We start from the raw sequence: 15030 nt of genomic DNA, 5'->3' as shown, positions 1-15030 counted from the left end.
GATTATTGCTGTTATTTCTTATTTATTTATTACAGAAATGAATGACTGGAGGGCTAGGGAAGCCTGCGTGTCAGACAGACCATTAATTACTGCAGTCCCAGAGCTGTGAACATGCTAAATATGCTATTGCCTTTGCAAGAGAAGGGGGAAGGAACAGCTCCTTGCAAAGCCAAGTTGTTTTCTCTTTTTTTTTTTTCTAGCGGGGAAGACAACAAATGCTAATGACAGCTATCAACTGCTTGATTAAGTCGGCACAAAAAAATGGCATGTCTGTAGTCAGAATTTAACGATATAGCTGAGGGTGCATTAGGTGCAAATTAGAAAACTGATGTGCATTAACAGCAACAAATATCAACATCCCTGCTGCAAAACCCCAGAAGGTCAGAGATGCCCTTTTTCAAGGAAATAGTTCTGAACCGGGGCGAGTTTTTATCTGGACTCATCCAGCAAAGAAGAAAGATGGGGCTAGGAAAAGTTTGATGCCTGGCATAAACCTAGTAGCATTGCTGCATACTAATAAGGGTAATTTTTTTTGCAGAGGTATTACAGTAAGATTAATAACCTCCCTCCATCTGGACAATGGAACTGGTTGTGCTTAATGTTGCACAGATGCATAGTAAAATGGGGACCCTGCCTTAGAGACATTAAGATCTTATTTAATACAAGACATAACAGGAGAAGGAATATAATAAACAGAGGGAGGGGGGTGAGAAGTAGTGAGGAGAACAGGCACTTCCACAAGCCAGCTGTGCTCACAGCTAGGTGCCTTGGAGTCAAATACATTTAACACATCCTATGGTGTATAAATAAGTAAGGAAACTATTAGAAGTCTCCACTGGCAGCCTACCTAATGCTTATCAACTTAATCTTAGGCATTTCAGCAGGAGTTGGCACCTTTTGCTCCAAAGTGCCAGTTCTGTTTCTTTGACCTTGTCTTCTCTTTTAGAAATAGGTAGCAATGTGCATATTAAGGGAACTCCAGACCGGGATAAGACACTCCACTGGCCGCCTCTTCCCCCACTGGGAAAGGATCTCAAAAACAAATCACAGGTGACAGATATTCATGTCACGTGGGATGAATTTGGCAGCCACATTGGTCCGAGTCAAAAAAAAAAAAAGCAAAAATCTAGAACTCTAGGTTTAGAGATAATACCTCTTATTAGGCCAACTGAGAACTTGCAAAAAATGTATCTTTTTCTGCAAGATTTCCAACCTACACACCCTTCATCAGGTGCAGGGGAAGTTAAGGATGTCAAAAAGTCCCCGTATCATTTTTTTTTGCAATTTTTCAGTTGGTCTAATAAAAGGTATTGTCTCTGAACCAAGAGTTCTAGATTTTTGCACTGCAGGTATTAGTCACATCACTTAACGGGCTGCTGAAAGGTGCTTATATTTTGTGGCAGGGAGCCCTGTATTTAAACAGAGTAGAATAGAATAGAAGTTGGGTGAGAGACAGGCTTCAAGCTTTAGGGCTTAGTTCTAGAAGAGTATTTCATGCCTAAGCAAGGACGTGGGAGAAAGCAGCTGCTTGGGGCATTGCAGTCGCTCTCTGCATTCATCGTCCCACAGACACTGCTCCTGCCCCTGGAGTTTCACTAGCTTACCCCAGGGATGAACCAGCCTCCTCTGCTAGGTACAAAAGTTACAAGTGAACAAACAGTGGCAGCACAGCTAGTGCTTCCTGAACCAGTCAAGCCTTCTGCAGGTGAGTAGGCGGCTAAAGCAGGGGCCCAGCAATATAAGCGGGGGAGGATGAGTACTGTTGCAAAGGGAAGGGATCAGGTAGCAACAAAGGAGCAGATGGCTCTACAATGGCATTGCCCACCAGTGTGGGTGGCGATGTGCACCAGCGGCTTGGTCCAAAGCCAGTTGAATTCAATAGAACTAGTGCCATTGACTTTAATGGGCATTAGGTCTGGCAGCAGGGAGTACAAGGGAAGTGTATTATACTTATTAATCCTGGCTCTTTATACCGTCCTTTTCATCCATAGATCTCAAAGCGCTTCACAGAGCGAAGCTACCAGGGGCCCCAGCGGGAGGGCGAACGGTCATTATAATAGGCAGCCTGGGTTACGCAAAGGGACTCGTGGGCAGTAATGGCCCCAGGTGGCACAGTGAGCACCCAGCTGGCCGCGAATGGTCGACACGCACAGTTGTAGGGCTGCACGCTGACGGGCAGTTGTCCCCCAGATGCCGACTGGAGGTGCAAGTCGTGTCCTCCAGGAAGGGAGGGGTGTGGAAGGACAGAGAGACACAAATATGGGCTTGCTTGCACATAGTAGCTGAGTGCAGTCCAGTGGGATGTCAAGTGGAGGTATCCAGAGCCCGCAGGTAAGTGCTGGCCTTACCAAGCTCTCTCCTCAACTGCTAGCAATCAGCAGTGGCCGTAGGCTGGGCTCCGTCGTGAATGGGAGAGCTGTCTGCTCCAGCGGCACGTGTATTTCCTGAGTCACAGCCTGGAGGCGGCTCGTCTCCTGCATCCTTCCTTCCCCTTGGGGCCTTCCTTGCTCACATGTGTAGCGACTGACCCTTGCCCCTGTGTTCTTCGATCGGACGGTGCCTCATCGCTGGTCCATCGCACCCTTCCCCTTTTTCTTTGGAGAGCAGCCCTGCGCAGAGATGCAGCCACCATCTGCTGTGAGGTTCTCTGTTCTGATTTTTAAACTGAGCCCAGGCCCTGCCTACTTCTGAGACATCTTCCTACCCCATACAGCTGCTGATCGACAAGGATGCTGCGTAGTGTGAGTATCCCCGGAGGCTGGACATTTTCCCCAGGAAGCCCCTCTGCTGACGAATCCAGGATTCATCCCTTTAATATCTAAAAATTGATGAACCTGAGATGTACCGTTCCAAGGACGTGGTCCAAAATTAGTATTCTGAACCAGTAACAAAGACTGCCTAAAAATCTGGAAGCATCTTTCTCCCCCGACACAACCACTGAATAAGGCATCCTTGAAGAAATGGCAAAAATCAAGCCAGTGATGGAGAGTCCAATCCAGGGTTTTGCTATTGTGTTTCCATTTTGTGGTGGCAGAGGCAGTGGATAGATTAGAGAGAGCAGCTCTCATTGCCTGCCTCGTTTTCCCGTGGCTACATGGGAGCTCATAACAAAGGATATACCCTAAATGAAACTCTACACCGTAGGCTTAGAGGAGGTGTACCAATCTGGGGAGAAAGGGAGTTGTCAAAGGCCAAAGCTTCTTGAGTGGCATGGTGCAGGGAGAGAAATTCAAAGTTCCCCCATGGAAAAGGCTGGTAGAACACTGTTTGGAAGAGATTGCAGAGAGAGGGATAGGAAAACCCTCGGGTGCATGCTTTTTAAAATTTTATTTTAGTGAAAACCATTTTCTTTCAGTGGCAACACTCCCTTTTCTGCATCCATGTTATGACGAGCATCAGACAGCAGCACTGCGCTGGACAAAGGTGGGCAATGGCTGTGAATTAGACCCGGGTTCAAGCTAGCAACCGTTAGATCCCCATCTAGAATGGAGACTGAGCAAAGCTAAAACACAAGGCCAGCCAGCTTTGCTTTGTTTTCCTTGAGGCGAAAGAATAGCAAAAATAATAGGGTGAGCTTGGAGTCATTATATCTGGCTGGATAATCCAAGAGCAGCTCACAAACAGGGAGAAAATCTGTGAACGTTTTGTTTCATTTTTTCTTATTTCTCACTGAAATTCCAAATTGGTTGAAAATGCATTTCTTGCTAAGAATTACTTGCTCCTCCTGGATAGCACAGATGATGACATCGCCTCTCTGCCGAAAGCTTCTTGCCATTTGAGTTAATTTATTTCGTCTTGTAAAACAATGTCTGGGAAGTGCTCAGCAGGTGTGTAGAAGGTAGTGTTGCTCTTATCCAAGCTCTGGCCTAGGCCAGACAGCATGACTGAACATAATCTCACACATGCATAAAACATACCAGCTACACTGGCTGGTGACCGAACCTCCCGCCTTGTGTGCAATCTGTTATTAGCGTTTTTAATCTATAACTTTTAACCTAACACTGTCCTCAGACAGTGAGAAATGGTACTGATACAGCAGCAACCTGAATAGCAAATACAGCACACAATCGATGGAGAGGTACCAGAAACCAGCCCTGGCACTGATACGTGTCTGGGGGAAACATTTCACCCCAGTTCAGCAAAGCATTTAAACAAGCACCTAACTTCAGGCATGGAGGTGGCCCCACTGATCTAGCAGGGGTTGTTTCTTTGTTTAAAACCATTGTCCCACCAGGACCTTGGAAAGTTTTGCAACTGTTTTGAATGACCAAACATGAAGGACTGTCCTCGGCCACAAGTGAAACAATGACTCGGTGATAGCACAAACCAAGGATCAGACACTCACCGTATACAAATGGTTTAGCCAGTAACAAAGGTTACCAAACTGATCAACAGCTGGGACCAGGAAGATGTTTCTCTCTCATGACATGATGTTGAACCACACTGGGCTTTTATTCTTTGCAGTGAACCCCTCTCCTGAATCACCGCACAAGAGACGGCCCTGGAATAGATGGAGCCAGCCTCCTTTCCAATGTGGCAGCTCTGATGGTCCTCATCTGCCAGGCTGCAGTTTACAGGGTATCTGAGTGTGGGCCTAATTTTGAAAATATGAATAATCCCACTGAATGCAATGGGGTTATTTGCCTGTTTAGTGTTATGCATGTATTTGAGCAGCTTCTTGAATTGGAAATTTCTATTAGAACAAGCCTCGGCAGTGACACTGATTTCACTAGTCTGTGGCTCACAGTAAATGTGAAATTCAGCATAAGGTTATACTCAGATAGGATGGTAGAGGTGATAAAGTAGCAGAGAAGTGTGTGTGCCTGGCCTTCCTGCATCAGCTCTGTCCTGTGAAGGTTTCTGCTGTCACTGCTCAACTTTACATCACATGACGCAAAGAGCAAGAGGTGTAGAGTCAGGTGGAGGAGGCCGACACTACCAGCGGTTAATGGAGCCTTGCTGCTGTACTGAGATCTAACTTCAGTTCAGACGGCGATGTTGATTGCAATTTATTTCAGAGCAAGTCAGCAAAAAGTAGGGTGGGGTGGGCATGGGTGGATTTGTTTTTCATTTGAATTTAGGCTGTGGTTTTCCAAAGGGCTCAGCACACACCGTTCTGGAAGAGTTTTCCCAGTGAAGGCAGGTGAGCTTCAGGCCCGAAGTACCGCAGTGCTTGCTGCTGCGTGCAGAGCATGTCTGAAGCTCCAGGCGTGACTTAGATGCCTGAATGGGAGCAGAACTTTTCTGGAAACGTGGGTGTTTTGTGCACTGTACTGGATGGACATTGTGGGAGGCTGCGTGCAAATCATCTCTCTGCCCTTCTGCTGCAGTGGATCTGTTTGACTGAGGAGGGACTGTAGCATTTCACTCCAGAGGCTTGCCATTTGGAAGGTACTTTGGGGGTCCTTGTGGATAAAGGACATTATCCTTACATCCCTCCCTTCTCAGGAACTGGTGACTTATCTTTAGAAGTGACATGGCTGCCTTTTAAGCTTTCTTTTTGTTTCACCTGGGCATTGTGCTGCTTGGTGAAGAAAAGCTAGTCTTTCCTAGGGACCCCAGTGTAATGGTAAGACGGCATGAGCAGACTGCATGTGACAGAAATACTTTAGGCTTGACTGGTGGCCTGACTGTTTGACTGGTGGCCTGAAAAGGGTTAACATGCAATCCCAGGGCTCCCACCCAGCCACTGCTTCCTCTATTGCTCTGGCTACAGCAGCAGCCCAGGTCTCAGGGCTCCCCCCTCTTCCCTGGCTTCTGCTGCCTGCCACTGCCCCAGGTGTGCAGGGGTCTGTGGTTGATATGTCGGTCCCGTATCGGATCGGCACTGGTATAAGGAAAATTGACAGTGTCGGCAATCAGCTTTTTTTGGCTGATATGGCCAATAATGTCACTGATAAATGCCCCCGTGCATGTGTGCAGCATGCAGGCGGCCAGGACCACAGCCCGGCACTGTCCAGCTGGTAAGTCTGTTGTGGGGGAAGAGGCGGAGGGGCAGATTGAGGCCCCAGTGGTGAGGGAGGGAGTGGGGCAGGGGCAGGGGCGGGCGCTGCCCAGCTGGGGCGGGGTGCAGGATGGAGTCATGAGTGGCTCGTCCGGAGTGAGTCGGGGAGGCAGGACGGTTCCTGCCACTACATGCACCCCTGGGGGAGGCATGGGGGATGTGTACCCCCAGATCTGGGGGGGGGGGGGGCAAGGGCAGGCTGCAGCTGCAGGCTGGGGCTGGGGCGATGCTGGGCTTTTCCTGATGGGCTTTTCCCGGGCTGGGCTTACCAACTGGATGCTGCTCGTCAAGCTGCCGGGCTGCATATCAGCAATCGGATCGGTTTCAGCTGATATGGCTCCTTAAAAACGGGCCATCGGTATTGACCAAAACAATCTGTCGGTGCACCCCTAGTCTATGGGGCATAAAGGGCTAGTTTTGCCCCAACTAAATGATGGCTAGGCCTCCCAATGGGACCAAGGACTGCAGGCTCAGATGCTGATTTGTTGCAAAAACCTGAGCCAGAAGCTTTCCTCTGGGGTGCTTTTTACCCTTTCTTTCCAACCGGCACTAACATCTGATCGTGCCAATACCAATACTACTCCTACTAATGGTATCTGGCTGCTTTGGTAGCGGGGAGGATTCAGCCCCTACCTGTTGGCAAAGGGCTTTTGGAAGCAGAAAGAGTTAACATCAGTAGCCATCGGTGCCTTGGCAAACGTAGATCGTAAGGCTGGAAGGGACCTCGGAAGATCATCGGGTCCAGCCCCCCTGCACCAAGCAAAGCCCCCCACAACCCACCTAGAGAGGGAGACCCAAGGGGCTTGGAGCAGCACAGAGGCTTTCTGCTTTCCTGCTCCCGGAGGCCCAGCACGGAGGAGCAAACCATGAATGTCTGATGAGGTCTGCGCTGCCTCCCTGCTCCCCCCTTTCCTGACCCAGGAGAGTTGATGGCCCCCCTGTGCAGGCGCGGTCTGTCTCTCGCCGCTCCACTCCAGCGCCTCCTCCCCATTAGAATACAAATTGGACACCGCTGAAGCATATGGAGGCGAAGAATGCTCAGCTGTGAATCTCGGGCCGGGCATTGTACAAACCCAGCCACCAGCACATCACCTTTTCAGAGGCTTCAAATCCGCTACAAATTGCTTCTGAATGACAATGGAAATTTCTCGCCTTTCACAAAGCCACGGTATTAGCATCTTTATTGGAATAAACTAGCTAATTTCTCCAGTCAGAGGGCTGGCCCGGAGAATGCCTCCTTCCAATTAGATGGCTGTTCCTCAGCAGCAAGCTAGCGGTCGTGGGAGCTGGTGCCCCACCTCATGCACCCCGCATATGGGTGGATCTGGACCCACCTGCTGAGAGTCCCAATCCCAGCAAAGCCCAAGGAGAAGTGATGCAATAGATTCCAGGTGCCCAGAGCAGAGGAAAAGCCTGGTGGCTGTTGCAGGGGATTGCTCAGTAGAGCATCAATTTTGGTTGGTAACTCGCAGTACAAGGCAGCGGGAGGGCATTATGCATTTGAGGGCTTGGGGAGGTGAGAGGCTTAGAGAGTTCACCATTTGCTGTGCAGGGGTAGAACAACTGTTCTGTTACCTTCTCCGTGGTTTGGGACTGCTGGGTACTGCATGTGCCCTTGGCATAGCCAAGCACTGGGCACGTTGCCTTGGACTAGAGCTCCGTCCCCACGCACTATTTGTGTTTGCTGTATCTGGTCTAGGTCACTGGTGCTCAACTTTTTGGCTCTGTGGGCCAAATGAGGGGTACAGGGCCGGTCTATGGGGCAAATTAGACTGTATGTGCCAGGTTGAGGCCTTTGGTCCTGCCTGCACTTGCTCCCAAGTGCAGGGGTCAGACTCTGCGTCACCTTCGCCTGGTCCTGCATGTGAGGATCAAACTCTGGGGGCCTCGTGCCCCCCCTGCTGTGCCCTGCATTGTCAGGATGGGACCCTGGGGACCCTGAGCCACAACTGCTTGGTCTCATGCACTGGGATCAGGTTTGGGAGCCTTGCACTACTCCTGCACACCAGGATCGAGCTGTGCATCACCCTGCATGCCCTATCTAGCGTGGAGGGCTACGGTCCATGGGGTTCCCCACAGACCTGGGGGGAGTCCCACAGTCTGGATGACAAGGCACCAGGGGCTGGATCTGGCTCGTGGGCCAGGGGTTAAGCATCCCTGGTCTAGGAAAGGAAGGCACTAAGGGCCACACTAAATATTACTGTTTATCGTGTTAGCAGCAGAGCAGCTGTTCCCAAGCTGAGGTCTGAAGCACGACTATTGCTGGTTTGGTGAAGTTGGGAGGTGACCTGGAGGCTGGCACTTTTCATTTTCAGCTGCTCAGATGCATTAAGAGACACAGCAGATTGCCCCCTGTGCCCCTCAAATATACCCCGAAAAATCTATAATGTGGTCCCCCAGACAGGTAAAGCCCATTTGTACCGGCTGCAGGAGTGAAGCCTTTGGGGTTTTGGATGGATAGGACCCTGTCTTTCTATTCTCTGTACAGACCCCTGCACAGTGGAGTCCTGGTCTGTGCTAGGTGTTGCTGCAAATAAATAATGAACCATACCTCCTGCCCCTTTCCCATGCATTTCCTGGGGTACTGACAGGGATGGCAAGTGGGAAAGAGGGCGGTGTGTACAACCGTAGTGAATGGGACCGCAGCGGTCCAGAGGATGAACTGTTCAGACACCATTTGCACTCCAGAGCAGCTGGCAATCCCGACATGCACAGGACAGCAGACGGGTCTTGTCATGCAGCAGGCTCGAGGTTGCTGCAGGAACCTTCGCTTTTACACTTCTGGATTATTTGTGATTGTAGCTGTGCATTCACGCTGAGTTTGTGTGGGTCTGAGGTATCATTAGGACACTCCATTGGACCTGATACCTGCAGCTGACAGTTGTGACACATGCTCTGCCCCATGAAAATACATTGTATGTACATTTTAATACTAGATTTAACTCGTGGGGCCTGGATGTCAAAGGATCAGTATCATTTTTGAGGTGGATGTTTTGTATTTTATTATTTTCCAAGGTTAACTTCAACTTAGGACTTTGCAGTGTGGAGTGTCTATATGCTGAATGGCTGTATTCAGACCTGGACACAGGCATGGGTGAACTGGGTGGCCGCCCAGGGCCTGGACAGAAAGGGGCCTGAAAATTAAAAAAAAAATTACAATTGCAAAAAAAAGTTTTAATATTGCATGTATACAGGACTGGCAATGGTTTCCATTGAGAACAACATATTGAAAGACATCAATACCACAGATGGGATAAAGACTTTTGCAACTAAAAAATCATTATCTCTGGCAAAGGAGGGGCCCAAAGCTAAAAGTTTGCCCGAGGCTGCCAGGAGTCTAGGTATGGCACTGGATGCATTCCCTGAATGCAGCATCTCTTGCATCTCTGCTGCCTGCTCAATCAAGAGAAGAAAGTCTTGGAGGAGAGGGCTGCCCACCCCCCAGCTGAAGCAAATAGGATAAGAGGAATCTCACAGCTCTGTCCCAGCTGGGAGTATTTACAAGCAGGAGGGGCTGGCAGGCTCCTGCAATTAGCAACCGGAAGGCAGAGGGTGGGAGTTCAAAGTTGCAGCAAACACAGGGAGATGCTGGACTCCGCTCTTGAGCCTGGTGAAATCCAGGGGAGGGCTTGGGTGAGGACATCAAAGGACAAGGGAGCCATTTGCAGCCACCTGTTCCTAGCCCAGAGACCCAGCTTGTGCAGCTGGAGCGAGGGGATATCCCGAGGTTTGGGAAGGAGGGCAGCGGGAAAAGGGAAGTGAGTGAAATAATCCTGGTGCAGATGATCTGAAGCCATGGTAGAGAGAAGGAGAAATCTGCAGATGAGAGCTCAGTCTTGAGAAAGTAAATGCCCCTGTGTCCCCTTCATCTCTCCTGACTTCCTCTCTGAGCAGCACTTGAATCACACCTCTTTCCAGCTTTGCACAGACGTGGGTTATCTGTCTCTCCTGCCCCACTGATGCAGTCCCCGCACTGTGCGCCAGCTGGGAGTAGAATGGCCAAAATGGCCTGGTTTCAGCTGCACTGCCCTGTCCGGCTGGGATCACTGGCTAATACCTCTGGCTAGTCACTAAGCACCACCACCGGCTACAGAGGACAAACCTGCAGTCTGCCTGGATCTCCAGTGCACTGGTACTCTACCAAGACCCTTAGGCTGTCCAGCAGATTGGTTACAGTGGCCAGGATCGGTTCTTCCAGGTGTGTAAATGGACTTAGGCACTTAGGTGTGATTCTGTTCCACCTTGCTTTAGTGCCTGAACAACGGTTAATCCCAAAGGTGGGTGGATTCTCCTCCACGCTGCTTTTTTTCTGCCTCATGCTTAGAGGTATGTTACAAAAGTTGATATATTAATGGATTTTCAGGGTGGAGGGGAATTGTACCCAGGCACCTTAGTCCACTTAGATGTCCACTTGGGTGGACTGGAGTCTGGCCTGTTGTTGCGATTCTCCGCCAGTCTGGGGTTTCATTGCATGTGCACCGAGTAGCTTTGCACAAGCTCTGTTGGAGCAGAAAGCAGCATGTGCAAGGCCAAATTCTCTCCTGTCATAATGCCATGGAAGCCAGGGGCATTACGCCAATAGGGATAAGGGATTTGGCCCGTAACAGGCCGCTCCATGAGCTTTCATCTCCCCATCCACAGGTGGCAAACACTGCTTTTATCCCTCTTCCTTTGCACTGTGTGTTCGAAGGAACCCAAGCATATTTACTCTTCAGTGTCACCTTGGCTAGTCCTGGCACACACAGAACAGGCAAAAGAAAAACCAACCCAGCAGCCACATGTCAAACTTCTGTCTCCTGCTTCTCTCCTATCGATAAATATTGGCCCAGCCACCTTCTCTGAGCACACCTCAGAGCTGCTGTGTGTCCAGCCTAATAGCAGCAAACACCCAGCACAACAAGCCCATTCATGATCTCATTCTCACCTCCTTAGAGGGTTAATGGAAAGAGGAGATGGTCTGCCTAACCTCTGGTAAACAAGGCATGGTTGCCTCCGGGGGTCAAAGGACAAAAATGAGAACAAGCCTGCACACAGACTGGGCTAATGCTACTGCCGCCATCTGCCAAAAAGCCCCCAGATCGAAACTCCTGCTGCAGAAGTTCACTTCATCGTGCTATAAGCGTCGCCCTTTTATCTCAAGTGTGGTTGTTTGAGCTAAATAATTAATTGTTCCATTTGTTAGGGGGCTTTTTTTATTTCTCCTTTCTGGACACTTTTTGCTATTGTGCTGGTGTTTTTTTTTAAAGAGAAATGATTCTTTAATGTGGCCATTAATATTATATGATATTTAATATACAATAAAAGAAACCCCAGCTAATCAAACTCCAATCCACAACAGGAAACAAAACTTGTCAGTGCTGAGCTCTCTTGACAAGCCTGTGTGTGTGTGTGTGAGTGTAGCCCAGGGCACAACCATAAGAGGAGGCCTGGATCATGACCCTGCCTGTTTTTCTTATAATCACTGGGGGTAAGGACCTGCATTTTTAGAGGATCGGTTGTGCTGTCTTTATGGGATATATACGGGGATCACTTCACCTGCTGCTGGACAGCCATTGCCATTGAAACGTGGCAGCTATTCAAGACCCATCAATTTTCCATCTTCTATCAAGGGTCTTATTATATCGCACGTACCCACCCCAGCACCTGTGTGCCTTGCAGTCTTTCCCTGAGTGATGTGACCCACGTCTCTCATGCTTTTTTATTCTCCCAAGGGGAGAAGTACGTACAGTGGAGTGTCTTATTTTAGAAGTGGGTTTCTGAAGACACATGCACGTTTTGGAGTCTACGCCTGTTAGAGAAAGCAAGGTCAAAGAAATAGGAGCCTCAAAGGTCGTTGAGTCTGACCCCTTGTTATTGTATTATATAATTCCTCCCATTCACTTATAGAGCAATATCTTAAAATGAATTATATTGTTTGCCCTCCCTTAGCCACCCACTGGAAGGCTGTGCCAGCGCCTCACACACCTGGGAGTTAGAAAGGCACCTTGCCCTGAGAACAAGGTGAGGAAGCTCATTGCAGGGTCTGAGAAGTTGCATCTCCCTGACACAGGAGGGGTGGGGAATCCCACCGTGCCCGAGGAGCAAAACTATTGACCACCGTGTTCAACCTGGAGCTTTCTGGGATGTTGGGCCCAGTCCACCGGCTGCTACCATGACTGAGACCTTGAACTTGAGTGCATCATACCGTGGGAGGCCGGTGTAGAGAGAAGAGGAAAGCTGTGATGTGCCTGAACAGCAAACCTACCGGCTTATTTAAGACAGGGAGGGAGGAGGAATACTGCATCCACTTGGACCGAAGGGATTTCAGTATGGCAGAGTTCAGGGCTGGGACTATGCGTTTAAAACCCTGAGATACCTGAAGGCCCGGGGCAGCACAGCTCTCCCCCTTGAGATCGGCCCCGGGCACTGGTTCAGCTGTGACTCAGAGGGAAGAGGGCCTGCTGTTTAATCCCCAGTGCTGCTTCCTCATAGCACCTGACTTTTCCTTGCATGCTGTGACCAAGTGTGACCCCGTCTCACTTAGTGAAGTCTGATGCAGTCACAGCCTGACTCAATTTGGCTTCAGGTCATCATGCTGAAAAGGATTTGGGAGCTTGGAGTCCTCCCAGCCTGAAACGGTCCTCCCTGCAAAGTGACAGTGTTTAAACATGAAACGTGCAGGGATCCCGCCCCCAGGCATGATATTTGGAAGGCGTGCAATGAGGGACCCGACTGTCAGAAGCTCCCAGTTAGCTAGCTGCTATTCTGATGACAGCATTAGCTTGTACTTTTTATTCAGATCACTTTTCATTTGCTGATACTTCACTGTGGATAGCAGATTGGGAGTCAGGAGATCTGTGTACTTGGTCTCCACTTGGAGACCTGGGAGTTGCAGGGCTCCTCTGTAGGGCAAACTTACCTGTGCTCACACCGTATTCCAGAGGGAATATCACCCGCATAGCTAGTTTAGTTGCACACTGTGTCTAGGTGCAGAGTGGATAATCTAGGGTCAGATGCACAAGTGGAGAAAAGCTCCTTCATTTTGGTGACAGAGGTTCCAGTCTTTTGCATCACTTATCTTTTCCCTTCTCTGAGAACTTTAAAATGAATGTTCTGCTCTGGAGGCCTCAGATTCCCCCATCTCTTTCACGCCTCGCATCTAAACCCTATCATGACTTCTCAAGACTGCTACTGCCTGCCCTTTGCCCCTAACACTTCCCACTGCTGCTGCATTTCAGCCTGGTCCCAGGGGTGCCACAGCAGTGATGAAGATGCCGGTGACCAGCAGCGTTGTACCCACCATAGCACTGCCGTGCGGGGAGCTGCCTTAGTGGCTGCAATAATGGGATATGAAGGAGATGGGAGGACAAGACCAGTGCATTTAGATCTGCTTTATGGTTGGGGTGTGCAGTAGTTTCTCCACCACGTGGTTTTTCTTCAGGATTTTGATGAATATTTTCAACAGAGGGAGACTAATTGTTGCTTAGGCATGCAATGGGGGACCCGACTGTCAAAAGCTCCCAGTTAGCTAGCTGCTTTCCTGATGAGAGCATTACCTTTTACTTTTTATTCAGATTACTTTTCATTCCCTGGCACTTCACAGACTTTACCAGGAGGGCTACAACCACTTTTCTACATAATTGCAGTCAGACCACCCGGGCGGTGAACTCACCTGGGATAGCAATTCACACAGACACCACACAACATTTTAGGAGAGGAGATGAAGGACTTGCAACTGGAAGGTAATAGGCAGGAGAAAGCAATCCTGACATTTTTGGATAAAGCGTGAGGATGCTAGGGAGACAGTGGGATTACTGAGCTTGGTGTTTGGCCAGGACACCAAGATTAACATGGCCCTTCTTGTGTGCAAATAGCCATTAGACATTTAATAACCACAGGGTCTGAATCTGAATCTTCCAACTCACGTGAGTGCAGTAGTTAATGATCAGGAATGCTTTACATTTGCTGTGGAGTCTCCTGTTGATCATTACCATTGGATGTATGTGATAATGAATTCAATACTGCTCCTCCCTCCGGTGTACTGGCTTCTCTGGTGTAACTGGGAGGCTGTTTATGTATCTGCTGTTTTCAGCAGTAATGTTCTGGGTGAGATATACTTCTGTCCTCTATAGAAAGGCTTAGGAGGGAAGGTTCATCTATGCCAGACAGGCATTCTCGTACAAGTGTTTTACAGTGCACGGCTGGGATGAGACGTAAAGACCAAACGAAATTGAAAGCACATGCTCTGAACATTTCGGGGAATGGGCAGGTGCTTTTCCTAAGCCAGAATTCAGTCACTGCAGGGTGTGCCTTGGACTCCAGCTTGTCCTCATATTTCACCTGTCTCACTAGGATGCCTGGTAAATGATTTTATAACTCAGGGCTGTATGGATTATTTGGAGGCAACTCGATAGCCTCTCACTGAACCCCTTGTTATTGTTATATATAGCATTGAGCCCAAGACAAAAGCCCCAGCCCTGCTGCTCATCACTGCGTTTCCCTTGGCATGTGCACTGTGGAGGAGGAATGTGCAGAATTTCCTTTTCCATCCTCTCAGATCCTCTATCTTGGGCCTGGCCTGTGCCCAGAAGCGCAGCGGATACAGCTGGAGAAGGGCAGGTCCAGTCTTGCTGCTTAAGCTGGGAGACTCCAGTGACATTTAACCTTGTCTGCAGCCTGATCAGCAGGCAGCTGGAGTTGGATGTTTAATGACTACTCCAGGATCAACTGCTGCTGGCTGAAGTGGTAGTTTATGAAGCAAGGGAGCATCCTGGGGGAGAAGCCATGAGCTGGGAGAAGAGTTCCCCAGACCAGGATGAAGTCGGCCTTCCCTGCTCAGGTATGTCACGGTTTTTACCCATCTACCAGCATTTGATTAGTTGACCTGGTAGAGAAGTCAAGAAGCCACAAGGTTTGCTAACAGGATCCCCAGCCACCACCACAAAAACTGAGCAGACACAACTGCACTGCATGCCGGACCGTTCTGTGCTTTTATCAATGGCGTCGTCTATTAGAAATCAGCCGGTGACTTCGAACTAATGTGTAAT

This window comes from Crocodylus siamensis, chromosome 15, assembly GCF_052110815.1.
Source record: "Crocodylus siamensis isolate JL-2025a chromosome 15, ASM5211081v1, whole genome shotgun sequence".
NCBI classification, from domain to species: Eukaryota; Metazoa; Chordata; order Crocodylia; family Crocodylidae; genus Crocodylus; species Crocodylus siamensis.
Note: the sequence above shows the minus strand (reverse complement) of the source record.